The sequence below is a fragment of the Carlito syrichta genome, unplaced genomic scaffold, assembly GCF_000164805.1.
Source record: "Carlito syrichta isolate Samal-C Ts95f unplaced genomic scaffold, Tarsius_syrichta-2.0.1 Scaffold315643, whole genome shotgun sequence".
Lineage (NCBI taxonomy): Eukaryota > Metazoa > Chordata > Mammalia > Primates > Tarsiidae > Carlito > Carlito syrichta.
Window position 1 is genome coordinate 488341 of NW_007259739.1, and position 14797 is coordinate 503137.

General features: G+C 35.0%; 1 protein-coding gene across 3 annotated transcripts in view; it reads left to right on the forward strand.

The window, feature by feature from the left end:
• Window positions 1–14797, forward strand: part of SPOCK3 (SPARC/osteonectin, cwcv and kazal like domains proteoglycan 3) — a 334334-nt gene that overhangs the window by 125141 nt on the left and 194396 nt on the right. Inside the window, exon 1 of one of the 3 annotated variants that reach the window (XM_021706489.1) lies at window positions 6195–6200. The exons of the other annotated variants lie outside the window; for them this stretch is intronic. The gene's annotated coding sequence lies outside the window, so the exon portion shown is untranslated. Of the gene's footprint in view, window positions 1–6194; window positions 6201–14797 lie in introns of those variants that run through there. 3 annotated transcript variants of the gene reach the window in all.

A 14797-nucleotide genomic window follows, 5' to 3' on the forward strand; every position in this document is an offset into this window, starting at 1 on the left:
AATGGTGATAGGGTAATATTTACTTTAAAAAGGTTAGACATAAATTTAAAAAATTGAACTTCACTGGAATAAGTGAATTCTTAACAGAAGCTTGTATATTCTATTATTCTGTAGCATATAAACCTTTAATAGAATGTAACTTTGCTCTTTAACATTTATTCATTTATATTTAATGTTTTGCTTATCTCTTTTATATTGATTTTGTAAATATTTTTTAAAGTTTCATTCAACACTAATAGAAAATGGTTAAGGGGCAAAAACATAAATTAATAATAGAAGGAAATAGAAAGATTTTAAAAGATTTAATTTCGTTGACAATCACAGAGATGTATGACCCAATGTTAAGCCATTTTCATTGATGAGTTGGCAATTTTTTCTTCAAGCTAATTGTATTAAGTCATTTGCCATTCAAATGTTGCTGATAAAAATGTTACATTGGAATTTGTGATATTTAAATATGTATTGGACATAAATGTGATACAGTCTGTACAGAGAATTGTAGTTCATTGCCACCAATTTATTTAATGATACAAGAATCTCCTCCTTTAAGATTTTGTAACCTGTTGGTCATGAATACCTTGGAGGCTATACGTTATTTCAAAATCCATATACGTTGCATAGACAACGTGCATTACTTGCATCATTTTCAAAAATATTGTGAGTGGCAAAATGAAGAGTTGCTTTGTGTCATTACATAGTCTTTCTCTCTCTCTCTCTTTCTCTCTCTCTCTCTTCTTTCTCTTTCTCTCTCTCTCTCTCTCTACTCCTTCCTCCTACCCTATTTCTCTCCCTCCCTCCTCCCATCCTTCCTTTCTTTTTCTTTATTTCGTCAGTGTAACCCAGGCAGGAGTGCAGTGGCACAATCACAACTCGCTGCAGCCTTCACCTCCTGGGATCAGGTGATCATTCCACCTCAGCCACCTTAGTAGCTGGAATTACAGGCACATACCACCAGGCCCAGCTAATATGTATTTTTAAAAGATTTTTTGTAGTGACAAATCTTGCTGTGTTGCCCTGGTTAGTCTTGAACTCCAAGGCTTAAGTAATTCTCCTGCCTCAGCCTCCCAAAGTGCTGGGATTGCAGGCATGAGCCACCATGCTTGACCTCTATATAACTTCTTGGTGAATATAAGTGAAAGTATGACTCCTATCAGATCGAATGGGAGTCCAGGGAGTTTTGTTTTGCTTTTTATTATTTTTATTTTTAACTTTATGGGATACTTTTACTGGCAAATACATAAAACACTATTATTGAAGAAATTATTTGGAATTATAGTATATTATATTTGCACTCAGTGAAACCCGCATTCCTTATCCAAACTTCATATTAGTAGATTTTCTCTCATGACTTGTAGCTGTGAAATATGTATGTGAATATTTCTTTTTTTTTTGTTGAGTTGGAGTCTCACTCTGCCGCCCAGACTGGAGTGCAGTGGCCGCTCCCGGCCACCACAGCCTCGACCTGCTGGGCTCCGGCGATCCTTCTGCCTCAGCCTTCCAAGTAGCCGGAACTACAGGCGTGGGCTACCACGCCCGGCTGATTTTTTGATTTACTGTAGAGATGAGGTCTCTCTGCCCAGGCTGGTCTCGAACCCACGGGTTCAGGCAATCCACTCACCTCAGCCTCCCAAAGAAGCGGGATTACAGGCTGAGCCACCGAGCCCGGCTTGTGAGTATTTCTTTGGAGAACTTACTGCCTGCTACCATAGGCCAGTTTACCCCTCTTTTTGGCGATTTAAACCCTATAAAGCTTGAAATGAACTCATTCTAAATTTTTCCTCTTTCGTACCTGATGAAAATTTTTGAATTGAGAAAGGAATTTTCTCTCTGGCTTTTTTCTATATTCAATATGGCTATCTTTTCCTTAAGTATAATTGAAAATATCTTTCTGAAGAGTTTGACTCAATAGTCATTAGTTACTAACTTACTAAAATAAAACTCAGGAATTTTTTAAATCTATAAATAATTATAACATACACATTTGTTACTGGTTTCTCTTTATTTCCACTTACAGAAAGAGATCAGTTGTCAGAGACACCTTAAAGTATCTCTGTCAACAGTTGGATTGCATGGAGATAAAGGTAACATTTTAAATTTCTGTCAAATATGGAAACCTAAAAGCTAAGTTCAGATAGGTCATCAGAGAACAGATCTCAAACCTTCCCATAAAAGTATTTCAAGTGAGATCTGGAGTGTATAACTGGAAGCAAGTAACAAAGGTGGTCATATTCTACTAGAAAATGTAATTTTTCAGTTTTTTTCCTAAAAAAAAAACTGGAAAATGTAATATTCCAGTTTTTTTTTGAGAAAAACTGAAGTTCTACACAATTGTCCCTACTGAGATTTGGCCACATGTGCTATGTGGCTCTGAGTCTGCTCACACACTCATAGGAACCCACAGGGCTCACACAGTTATGGAATATGGGCTCAATGAATAATTCATCAACTGCATTTTCCTTTCTTCTCATGTTCTATATTTAGTAAGACTTTTCCATTTATTCAACATCTATGTTTCATTTCAGCATACGGGTTTTAAATTTCCCTTTACCAAAGGGATCATGTCATAATTTATTTTCTCTTGATGTCTATGCTATTCAAACAATTATCTTTTTATACAAAAATTCTGTATGATTTTTAAAAAAGCAAGTAATCATTCACTCAAATGGTTATGTAAACTTATATATGTATATTAGAGAAGAAAAGGTTATTTGGTATTTCCAGTGGAACATAGGATTATTTACATATTTGTTTAAAGTGAGTTCTAAAAAAAAAAGAGCATTAGATATCCTAAAATAGAATGGTTTTGGAACGTTTTTGCCTTGCAGATTAAGAAATTCATAAGCATAACATTAACTTCAAGGCATATTTTGGTGCGAATTATATTTTTGCTTTTAAATTTCTTCACACTTTCAAGTCTAGCATTGAGATTTTATGTGTGGCAAGTTAAAGTTCATAAATTTTTAAAAATAAAATTTACTTAAAAGGAATTGATATCTGACATGAAACTGAGAAGGCTAGGAATTCTTTTACACTATTTCATTTTTTGACTACAAAAATAAAATTCATTTTAGATATTAATATGCCTAGATTGCTTTAAAAATCTGTATTATTTATGGCAATGTTATGTTACAACAAATCTACCCTACATTTAAGTGGCATAACATAATATAAATTAATTTCTTAAACACATATGATACTCTGAGGGGCAGGGAAAGACTCTCTTCCTTGTTGATTTAGGGAACAAAGTTGTTTCTATTTACAGCTCCAGTATTTCCTAGAGCAAAGTAAAAAAACTAGGCCTGTGGACAAAATTCTGCTGGCAGCTAAGAACGGTTTTTAGGCTTTCAGGTAGTTTAGGTAAGTAATCACAAGAAGAGCAATATTTGGTGAACATAAAAATTACATGAAGTTCAGTTTCAGCATCCACGCAAATGCTTCATTGGAATGCAGCTGTGGTGACTTCCTTAGGTATTAGCTATTCTGTAAGTATCCTTGCGGAGTTTCCTTCTCTACATGTGCCACAGTAGTACAGAAGTGGAGGTTTTTCTGTATTTGTCCTCTTTGAAATTTGTGATGCAAGAGCACTCTCAGGTTGTATTTAGTCTTAGTCTGTTGTTGAGAAGTGGTTAAAGTAACTCACCGGCTATTGCCTTACTAGACTCTGGTGTGGCCATGTGCTCTTTGAGCTATGGCTGTCGCCGAGTTTCCTGGCTTTGGCCTTCTCCCCTACCTTGGGAAGGTGAATCTCCTCTTTTTCTTGCTCCTCTTTCTAATTTAGTTTCTAAATAAACTATATTTTCTAATCTCAAAAATAAATAAGTAAATAACTCACCAACCCCAATCCTAAATAAATAAGGTGTTAATTTTATTTAATCAATGTTAAACAAAACTTCTAACAAGAAACACAATCAGGAGAATACAAACGTGTTGTTTCTTGATTTAAAGTCTATAACAAGTCGGGCATGGTGGCTCACACCTACACTTAGGGAGACCGAGGTGAGAGGATCACTGGAGTCCAGGAGTTCAAGATCTGAGTGACTAAGTGAGATCCCATCTCTATTTTAAAAAGAAAGAAAGAAAAAGAAAAATCAGCTAGGCATTGTACCACATGCCTCTAGTCCCAGCTACTTTGAAGGCTGAGGCAGTAGAATTGCTTGAACCCAGGAGTTTGAGGCTCCAGAGAAATGAGATCATGCCATTGTGCTCCAGTCTGGGTGACAGAGTGAAGACCTATCTCAAAACAAAAAGAAGAAAGGAGGAAAGGAGGGAGAGGGTTTGGGGAGGAGGGTAAAGTCAGTAACTGTTTCTACTAGATGGGGTTTTCTTATCTGAGCATTCCTTCTATCTGAGATGACAGTGGTTGCTCGCCAGAGAGCATTTTCTAGGTAGTTTAATGTAGCCTGGAAGCTGCTCATTGGGACTCAGTAACCTTTGTTCAGCCTGGCAATTACACTTAACTGCCATTTGTTCAGTAAACATGGGAAATAACTAGCCATCTTTGTACCCCTTGCAGCACTGTTAGGGAGGGAGTTTGGAAATCTCAAGACTCAGCCTATAGCCTCTAGTTCATCAGAGAAAAACTACAGGAAGGACAAGAGAGATTGTGGGGAGCAGTTTTCAAATGGAAATTAGCAAGAGCATGTAGATTAAGTGGATTTTGTTACTCTGAAAAGTTATATGAGAAACCAAAAAGTGCAGTAAATTAACAATGTTCTTAAAAGATGAAAGTATTGAAAAGAAGATGCCATATAAATCACCTCTCACAGCTATGAAGAGTCAAATTGCTAATTTCCTGAATGCTTACTTCCTAAATGAGTCTTGGGAAGCATGCTAAAATTTCTAAAGCACAAACCAGAAAAGAGGCCTTGATAGATTGAACCTACCAAAGGGAAATCTATAAAATGCTTTGCCATGTTCCTTTATTTTGTGACATCATATAATTTTTAGGAAAAATAAGACTCTTACTTGAATTAGGAGCCAAGTTTATTATTTTTATCCTATTCTGATTGACTGACTTTTAATATGGCAAGCTAATGACTTTCAACAAGGACTTAATTTACAAGTCATTTATAAAAAGTGTATTTGGTAAAGAAAAATAGTGCCATGGAGTTACTACTTCTTAAGTAGACATAAAACTAAGAATAAATCACAGAAGAGTCAGTGAGACCTGGCTGTGGTTCATGGTTAAGACAAAGCACACATTTGCTAGGAGTAGTCTTGTAGCTGCTGATGGGTAGTGTCTGAGTTCCTAAAATATCTCATGGATCATTCTAAGAAATTAGAAATCACTATCAATGCTTCAACTAGGAAGTCGTGTGTTCCTTCCCTCCCTCTGCCCCTCCAGTCTTCCACTTATCTATTCAATGATATGTATTGAGAACTTACTTTGTGCCAGATTCAAGGAAATATATTGGGGAAAGAATGATGAGATACAATTTTAAAATTTATGAGGAGGAAGGAGGACGTTGGAAACAGGCTTGGAAAAGATTGGTCTGCAAAGTACAAACACAGTTGATTGGCTAGTCATCAGAGGAAGTCATCACAGCAGAGTCTGTGGACCACACTTCCAGACCTAGATTTCTGGTACCCTGCCATGACTTCTCTACAGTCAACCCTGGAAGGCACAGAGCCTGTATCTCCTTTGCCAGGACTCTAAGTCTTTTTACTCACCACTCACTTTCATTTTTCCTCAGGCGACCACTACTACTAACTGCAAAAGAACAAAGAGAAGAAAATCCTATTGTCTTCAGCCTGTTATTCTAACAAAATGTAGGCTCAAATGGTTCAAGTTAATATGACTGCCATTTTAATCTTTTAATCTATACAATTAGGGACTATTGTCTTTGACTCACAACTATCACAGTCTCAGAGACTCCATAAAAATCAGTAAAGTGAAAAAGTAAAAATGGTACTGTAGTTCACTGTGGAATGAGATGAATTTAAATACATTCTGTTGGGAAGCCTCCAGCTGGTCTCTGTTGATAGAAGATTCAGTGAGACCTGGCAGTGGAGACGCTGAAGACAAAGCACATGGTTGCTAGGAGTACAGTCTTGTGGCTGCTAATGGCAATGTCTAGTCCTAAAATATTGCATGAATCATACATTCTTGGTTCAGATGTAGAGGAGTTGATTAGACAGGCAAAAGGCAAAACACACATCTTCGTGAACTTACGGATTAACGACTGCATCCTTCGACCAGGGTCTGTGTTCCTGGAGCTCCCTTGTTGTGAGAAAGGTAAAATTGCTCTCTCAGAGTATCCCCCTTGTCGTGAGTTGGGTGACAGCCTGAAAGCCATGTCCGCAGCCTAGTTCTCAGAGTCTGTGAATATCATCTTAAATAAGGCATAAGAATGAGAATCGCCTTGTATGGCAAAGGATGTGATTAAGTTATAGATCTTCAGAGGAGAAATTTATCCTGGATTATTGGGGTGAGCCTTAAATGCAGTCACATGTGTCCTAATAAGAGAGAGACAGAGGGAATTTTGGCAGGCAGAAAGTGAAGGTGATGTGATGATGGAGAGAGACCAACAGCTATTGTCACAGACTGCCTGGCAGCCACCACAGACCATCACCCGGAGCTCCAGGGAGAGTGTGGCCTTGTCAACACTGTGGTCAGTCCAGTGATACTGATTTCAGGATTTCGGCCTTCATAACTGTGAAGGATTGAGCTTTGGTTAACGTAACAGTTTTTGGTAAATTATTCCAGCAGATATGGGAGACCAGTAAATTCATCACTCTCAGACACCCTTTTTGAGGGTTATGTCCTGAAGAAAGTTAGAAATGTGATTGGGCGAATTGCACAGAAGTCAGATTGTTTGATATGGTGACTCCAAGGGAGTCTATAAATCTAATTTACATTCAGTCCCATGCTATGACTCAAATGGTATTTGTTACTGCCCAGTTGCTTTCTGCATGCATGTGAGTGGAGAGGATCAGCAGAGGGTAGAAGTATTTGTAGGCTTCAGAGGAGGCCTTCACGCTAAGTGGTATCATTACCTCCCAAACATCAGAACTAGCAGAAAGAGTGGATATAAAGAAGGAATAGGTATTTGTCAAAGGGTTAGCACATGTCACTGGAGCAACAAGGAGACAGCATTAGGGGAGTGTAAGTTGCATTAAATAGGAATGTAATCATATGCATAATTGTTAGGACAGAATTGGTGAGTGATATGAGGGTATAAATTACAAAGGGGGCAAGTGGGACACCAGACTGGCAGAGAACATGTGCTAGGGCAGTCACAACGTATTTTACAGAATAAACAGCATCAAAGTTGGGACCCCAGAGATGAATGTAAGCTGAAAGATAGACTCTAGCATGTTCTTATCTCTTCGTAAAGCACAGCAAAACCCTACTCCAGGCTATTCTCATCTTTCTATCCACACATAAATTCTGAACTCTGTGAATTCAGTGACTTTATCTTTTTGGTACCTGTAGGTTGTATAATGGTTCCTGAACATATCACAGAGTACATTTATGAGCAAGTAAAACCTTAAAATTTAGAAGGGTATATAGGTGCTATTTATAGGTTAGAAGATGGGAGGTTATTGGGAGCATTCACAGGTGTTTGGAGGGATGCCTAATTTAGTTCTTAGAATGTGGTAACTGTAACTATAAGTAGTAATATATCCTAAACAACAATAATGAAACTGTGTTGATAAGTTTTTCTGATAATCTTTTAGGTCTGGTAAAATTATTGACATAATTTTTTTTTGGAGAACCCACTATGAAGAGTCAATGCACTTTTTAAAGTACAATTTTTTAGAACAGGAAACAAATGCAATCTGATAAAGAGAAAATTATTATGGGGTAAAAAAATCTGACTTTCCTTTTCATTTTATTAACTAATTGTTAACTTGAAAAATACTTGAAGTATAGCTGTCAGAGCTAATGCACTCTGAAGGTTTTGTACATCCAGTTTCTTTTTCATCCTATAAATCAGACTCAAGAAAGACATGGCAGCTTCTTTTGCCTTTCTCATTTCTGTAACTTTCCTTTTACAATAAAGTAGTCAGCAAGAAGGAAGACAATAATAAAAATGGAAACCACACAAGGAATTGCATGAAAGAAAGCCAGTGTTCTCCTTCCTTGAACTTTGAATGGCCTTTCATGATTTTCTTTCTTTTTTTTCTTTTTTTTGAATTGGAGTCTCACTCCGTTGCCCATGCTGGAGTGCAGTGGCACGCTCACAGCCACCCCAGTGATGACCCGCTGGGCTCAGGCAATCCTTCCAAGTAGCCGGAACTACAGGCACATGCTACCATGCCTGGCTATATATATTTTTTTTTTATGGTAGAGCTGAGGTCTCACCAAGTTGCCCAGGTTGGTCTTGAACCTGTGGGCTCAGGCAATCCTTTCACTTTGGCCTCCCAAAGTGCTGGAATTACTGGCTTGAGCCACCACAACTAGCCTCATGACTTACTTAATGCTATACTTACAGCATCTAATTTTTAAGTTGTTCTGCTAAAACTTTTAGGTCTATTTTTTTTAATTTGAAAAGGAGCTAGAATTATTGGCTTCTGTTAAGAAAATCAAACAAAAATAAAAGATGTTCATAATCAAGACATATTTGGTATATAAAATACACTTTGAATGTTCAAACAGAATATTTTTTCATGTCTTTTAAGAAATGTTGCACTGTTAGTCATTTTATTTTAGGTAAAATATTTTTCCCTTTTGAATATCTGTCACTGTTATTTTAAAAATGTGAATACATTTTTCCAAATATAGAATCTCTTTTATGTTTAAGAATCACACATTTTTGTGAACTTAAATCTTGGTCCATAGTTTGCTCAGTGCTGACACTATAACCTACTTAAAGTAATAACACAGTTAATGGTTGGCAGCTTGCTTTCCTTATGAACATTAATATTGGGAAAACTGAGGAATTCCTAATTCTAATTTTTAACATAGGAAGCTAGACTTAGCAATCATTCTCATATGCTCATACTTGGGAGGAAAAAAAATATACCTATCAACACAAATTAAGTCAGAATCATATATACGATGCTGTGTTATTTATTTACCTCTATATAAATACCATTAGTCAGATATACTCTATAGACATCACTTGATTTTGGTGGTGTGGAACTTTTCCTAAGCAAAACTTGAGGTAGTGATGCTGTCATTTTTTACCTGTTAAACTAATGCAGAAATTTATGAAATATGGGAATGTGGCTATCCATTATGTTTAAAATATTATATACACATTTATGGCAAGGAAAACCTGAATAGCAAAATGAAAAGAAGAAAGCTTAAGTTCATACTACCAATTAAAAGCAACAGAAGCTTTAGCAAGATAATTATACACTTTCAACTTCTTCTTAGTCTCAGAATTTAAATAATAATACATACTGAATAGTGTTGCTAAAATAATAGATAACATTGTATTAAGTGTCTGTTACAGAAGACTATCAATACACATGCAAATCTAACCTTAAATTTGTATAAATACTGGGCTCAGTTCCTAAAATATTGCTTTAGTTCATTGACCTGAAAGAAAAGGTAACTTTCTGACACATTTTTCTAATGAATGAAATTATGTATAGCTATTAATTAGGCAATTAAGTTGTCATATATAGGATTATGAATCCCTTATCTGTTGGCTTATATTTTGCTGAAAATAGATTTATGGAGATTTATATTTCATAATAACTCTTCTAATGACTCCCTATGTCTTATACAATCAAGATTCTTTGCAGTTGAATATACTTTTGTAAAAGAAGAAGGCTTTAGTAATGAAAATAGTTTGAAATTAAATATGTGGAAACAGGATGGACATGAATTACTACAATCTGATTTTATGTCTACATTTTCTGTATTTAAAATTGCATTACTCATTCCCTAGTGATTGCCAGGTTGAGAATATTATAAAAATGCAGTCATGTCATTTGTATAACTATTTTGAAATTTTGAAGTAGTTTATCAAATGCCTTCAATAGTTATAAAGATATTCAACATCTTCATAAAAATTATTTACTTGGCAGAATGTATTATTCAGATAACATTATAACTTGTTTATGATCCAGATCTCTCAATAAAAACATAGTGTTAGAATAAAATCAGTGAAATGTTCTTTCATAGAAAATTAGCCTTACTAAATGATCTGTTGTATTAGATCTGTGTTCAAACATATAAGTTCTTGAAACAATTCTCGGCTGAAGTATATTTTTCCTAAGTAGCAATGTAACTGTGCAAACTGATTTTAAGATCTGTTCAAAAGGTTGTGCTTATTATAAATTATCCACTTTTCTATAAATTCCAAATTTTACTGTTTAATTTGAGTATTCTGGAAAACATATACTCTAAATAACTAATCACTCCAATTTCTCAGTAACTTTGTTATATACTAGTTGGCTACATAACCAACAGTTCATGATGAAAATGTATCACTACAGTCAGTTTTTAGATTGTATTAAGTTTATGTTAAGGATGGATTTTTAAAATACATTTTATTAATTACCTGTACCATATTTTTTTAAAAGTCTAGTAATGATGTTTTTATGTGTATCTTTGTCCTTTATAAATATATAGAGAAAGTAGATGTTTCATTCATATTGCAGAAAAGCTATGCTAAATTATTTCACATAATATTTGTTGTTTAATGGCTACATTGTTCATAATATTTTCTAGTATAAAATATTTTAATTTACAGCCATATCTCATCCTTGAAAGCATTTGATTTCTTCTGTTCTAGGAGCTAAGCAGGTTTGGGCCTGGTTAGTACTTGGATGGGAGACGTCCTGGGATGAAAGTTTTTTGTATTCACAGTGTGTGTATTTTACTTAGAATTAAAATGTATTACTTATGGTATTTTGTTGTAATGCTCAAATTACTGACCTAGAAAAATCATTTAAAGTAAATAGTGACCATTTTAGTTTTAATAAGTTCTATGAAGGGCTTTCGAACTTTCGTATATCTTTGTTCCACCAAAAGATAATTGATTGAACTCTGCTGATACTGTCGGTCTTTTGCTAAGACCCATGCTGAAATGCAGTTGGGTTGGCCTGTCTCCTGGAAAGTTATGGTCAGTAGAGAAGGAATCATGACTTGGCAGTTGCCAATTTTTAAAAAGAATTCCAGGACAACTCTGGGGTTCAGGGGAAAAAAACTTCTTTAAGAAATGAAATATTAGGTTTATTTAACAGACAAAAAAATACATCAAGAACTTCATCAAATATCTTTCTTCATTCATGATGTTTATAAGATTACAGTCAATTCCCTCTGTTAAAGCAAAGTCATTAAAAATTAAGTTAATATCAGTATATATAGAAAGAAGCAAATACACCCGAGAAATTAAGACTGAGATACTAATGGTTCCCTCCTAAGGTAAATATATGACACATAAATTGGCATTTTATTCTGTTTTCATATTTATGATCTTAAGAATTGAGAGTTTCTAATATATGATATTGGATACACGATTTTAGAAAATATGTATTTATTTAGAATGATATATTACTTATTTTTATGATTTATTGACAGTGTTCCTTGACATTGTAATATAAGTATTATTGAATCCTCCCTTAGGTATCGTTTTGTGGAAGTCATACCTCTTTAAACACAACCACAGCCATCTTTTATCTTCCTTCTTTCATCACTATCACATGACAGGCCTTCCTTTATGTCTGTCCTTTGTTGTCTAGAAATAGTCAAACTTCACAAGATTGCATTCTTAGCCATTTCTTTCACCTTAGCAGTCTTATCCTTCACCCTTAATGACTCTATTAGCATCACATCAAATTCTAAAATCATCACATATGGCCAGTGTGCACTGTCCACACTTCTAATTTTTGTTGAGTGTCTTCATATAAGTAATTTTATTAAAGACTTATAGACTCAACTGCTCAAGATAAATGACCCATAACGGTAACTCTGTTACCGTGCAAGTGAAGAAGTTAAGTCCTTGGGAGGTTGCTGACTTGCCATGGTTGATTCATGACAAGGTCATATGTGAAACTTAAATCAAATTGGAATGAGAAGTTTTTGTTGTTGTTTTCTGTTAACCACATTGGTAAAGAGAGAGGAGACAGTCAGTGTCTGGTTAGGCAGACAGAGAGGGAGGGTCTCAAGCAGACCTAACACCTGCGGCTACAGCCCCTGCACCACTTCCACTAAATAATTGCTGACTGAAAATGTGGTTAGGGTAATTAAGAACATCATTTCAACCCAGAATGTTTGCTGCTTAAAATCAGACGCAGTAGCTTAACTAAATGTCCTAACTTGACCTTGGCTTATTATAATATCATTAACATAGCATTAGCATTGGGGTTTTACCCCCCGAGTGGGCTTTTCTGTGGTACTTACGAGTAATATTCAAGATGGAGTAACTTTGGTCAAGGACCCGCATGTGCAATAAGATTCGGGTCTCAGGAATTAAGGGGTGGATGAGATATAAATGAGAGGACGCCCCCAGAAAAGATAAGATAAAAACCACACACAAAGAAAACTCCTAACACCAGGTTACCTATTTCAGGCCCCCTCTCTTCTCTCTGGAGAGCTTTGATGCTTAATAAACTCTTTCTTTCAGTCATCCTTTTGGTGTCTGCATTCCTTAATCTTCTTGGTTGTGGGACAAAAAGCCAAGGTTGCTAGTTTAAGCTGACAGTGGAGTTCAAAACTCCTGCAATGGTAATGTCATTTACTCACTTTTGGAAATCAAGGTAAATCCTAAAACATGGAAGTGTGTTCAGATTATATTTTTTAGAGTTCAAAACCTGATTAACTTAAACAGAAAACTAAGTGAAATATAATGAGGAAACAGATGTAGCAGTAATTTACATCACAGTTATTAGAAAAATAAGAGGCTGTTGGACTTTCATATGAGACAAATACTGGGGACTTACACTGAAGACTAGAGAGAAAGGTAAATCAGGAATACAAGACAGTAGTTCAGGGGATACAAAGGTGATATGGATTCATTGCCTAGAAATGAGTCATGTGAAAGAATGTTGCAACAATATAAATTCCTCTTTAGTTATCAGTTCAATTTTCTAACTATTGCAACATAACAACAGTTATGTGGGTATGAAACTAACTTAATACCTTGAGTGAAGGAATCTTTAAAAAAGATGACTCTGAGATTTAAAAAAACAAAAACTTGACTTTTTGTTTTTAATCGTGCATTATCATTTGCTTCATCTTCCTGGGTTCAAAAATATATCTTTTTGCTCCTTAATAGAAAGGATATGTCTATATAAGAGATGCCATTGTGAAGTAAACTTTGTATGTTTTTAACTCAAATTTTTTAAATTGAAGATTCTTTTTCTGAAAAAATTGTTATTTTAAAGGCATACATTTATTCCAGCAAACTTGCTGTTGGAAGAATAATTTGTAAAAACTTCCAGAGTTTTTCAGCTAGCTTGAGCTTTGTACTTCTTTAATGGGAGAAAATTATATTACCCTATTTGATAATAATTTAAAATAATTAACTGCAAATGGCTTTTGGTAGCAGAAAATTAGACTTACTCTCAAAGGTCAAAGAGTTTGCTTGCACTGAGGAAATTAACAATCACATGCATAGTAAGGTTCTTCCCAGCTCTGGTCTTCCCTGGACCGCTTTCTGCATGGTTGCCAAGCAACCATTCTCGAGCCTGCCAGGGCCCCACCTTGCCCTGAGTGCTTCCTTTATCAACCTTGGTCTATACAGTGACAACCACAATTTCCCTCTCTTATAAATACATTGCTCTTTGTTAAACAGGGCCTTCAGGACACAATTAAAAGCCAAACAACAAAAGAGGAACTCCACTTTTATGTAATTATTTATGTTTACATATTACATATAGCACGTAAGTTTTAAGTTTTAGAAATGTTCAGTTAGAGCCTCATCTACTCTACTGGTTTTCCTAAAAACAAAACAAATCATTGAAAAGACAAAAGTGAATAACACTAATTCTGAGAACCATTCCTGATGCCAAACCAGTCACATTCTGAATCACAGAATGCCTTTTGATGAAAGGACCCTGGAAATGTTAGGTGTGGTTGGGCAGATGGAGCACTTAGCTGCTGAGGGCCCATTTTCATGGGCTGCATAGAGTGTGGCCTGAGCAGAAAGTACAGCTATCCTGATAGCTGAGTCTTGCCCAGCCCCTGCTTTGGATAGAACCAGAATTACTGAGGATTGTTAGTGCCCCCGTCATGATACAGACTATTTGCCCACACATCGCTTGTGTCTTATTGCTAGTTTTGTTTTCACATAAAATAGTCTTATTTTCTTAATTATCAGTTTCATTTTTGAAATAAAGAACATACATATCTCATTTGTATACACCCATGGGTGCTTGCCAGAACATTGTTAAATGACTTATGAATTTGTAGAAATACTTTCATATTCAAATAATAAGACTCTTGGAAATTTATTTGTACTTGTCCACCAATTCCAACATGAATATTACCTTGAAAAATTATATTGTATATTGCTTTTTATGTACTTAAGTGTAATTTGTCTTTCTACATCAAGTGAAATAAATGATTAATTTTCTTCATGTGTAAATTCCATCAAACAGTACAAGAGGATTTAAGAAGACTAAAAACTATGAAACTTCAAATTTCAGATTTCAAATTTGGCCCAAATTTCCTTAATTATTTTGTTAAATATGAATCAGTTTTATAAAAACATTCTTATGATGAAAAAATGTTAAGTGCTTTACTCTGGATTTAATGAGTATACTAAAGGATGCATAATTCACTGCTCTCATATATATGGTATGAATACCATTTATTTTATTTTATTTTATTTTATTTTATTTTATTTTATTTTATTTTATTTTATTTTATTTTATTTTATTTTATTTTATTTTA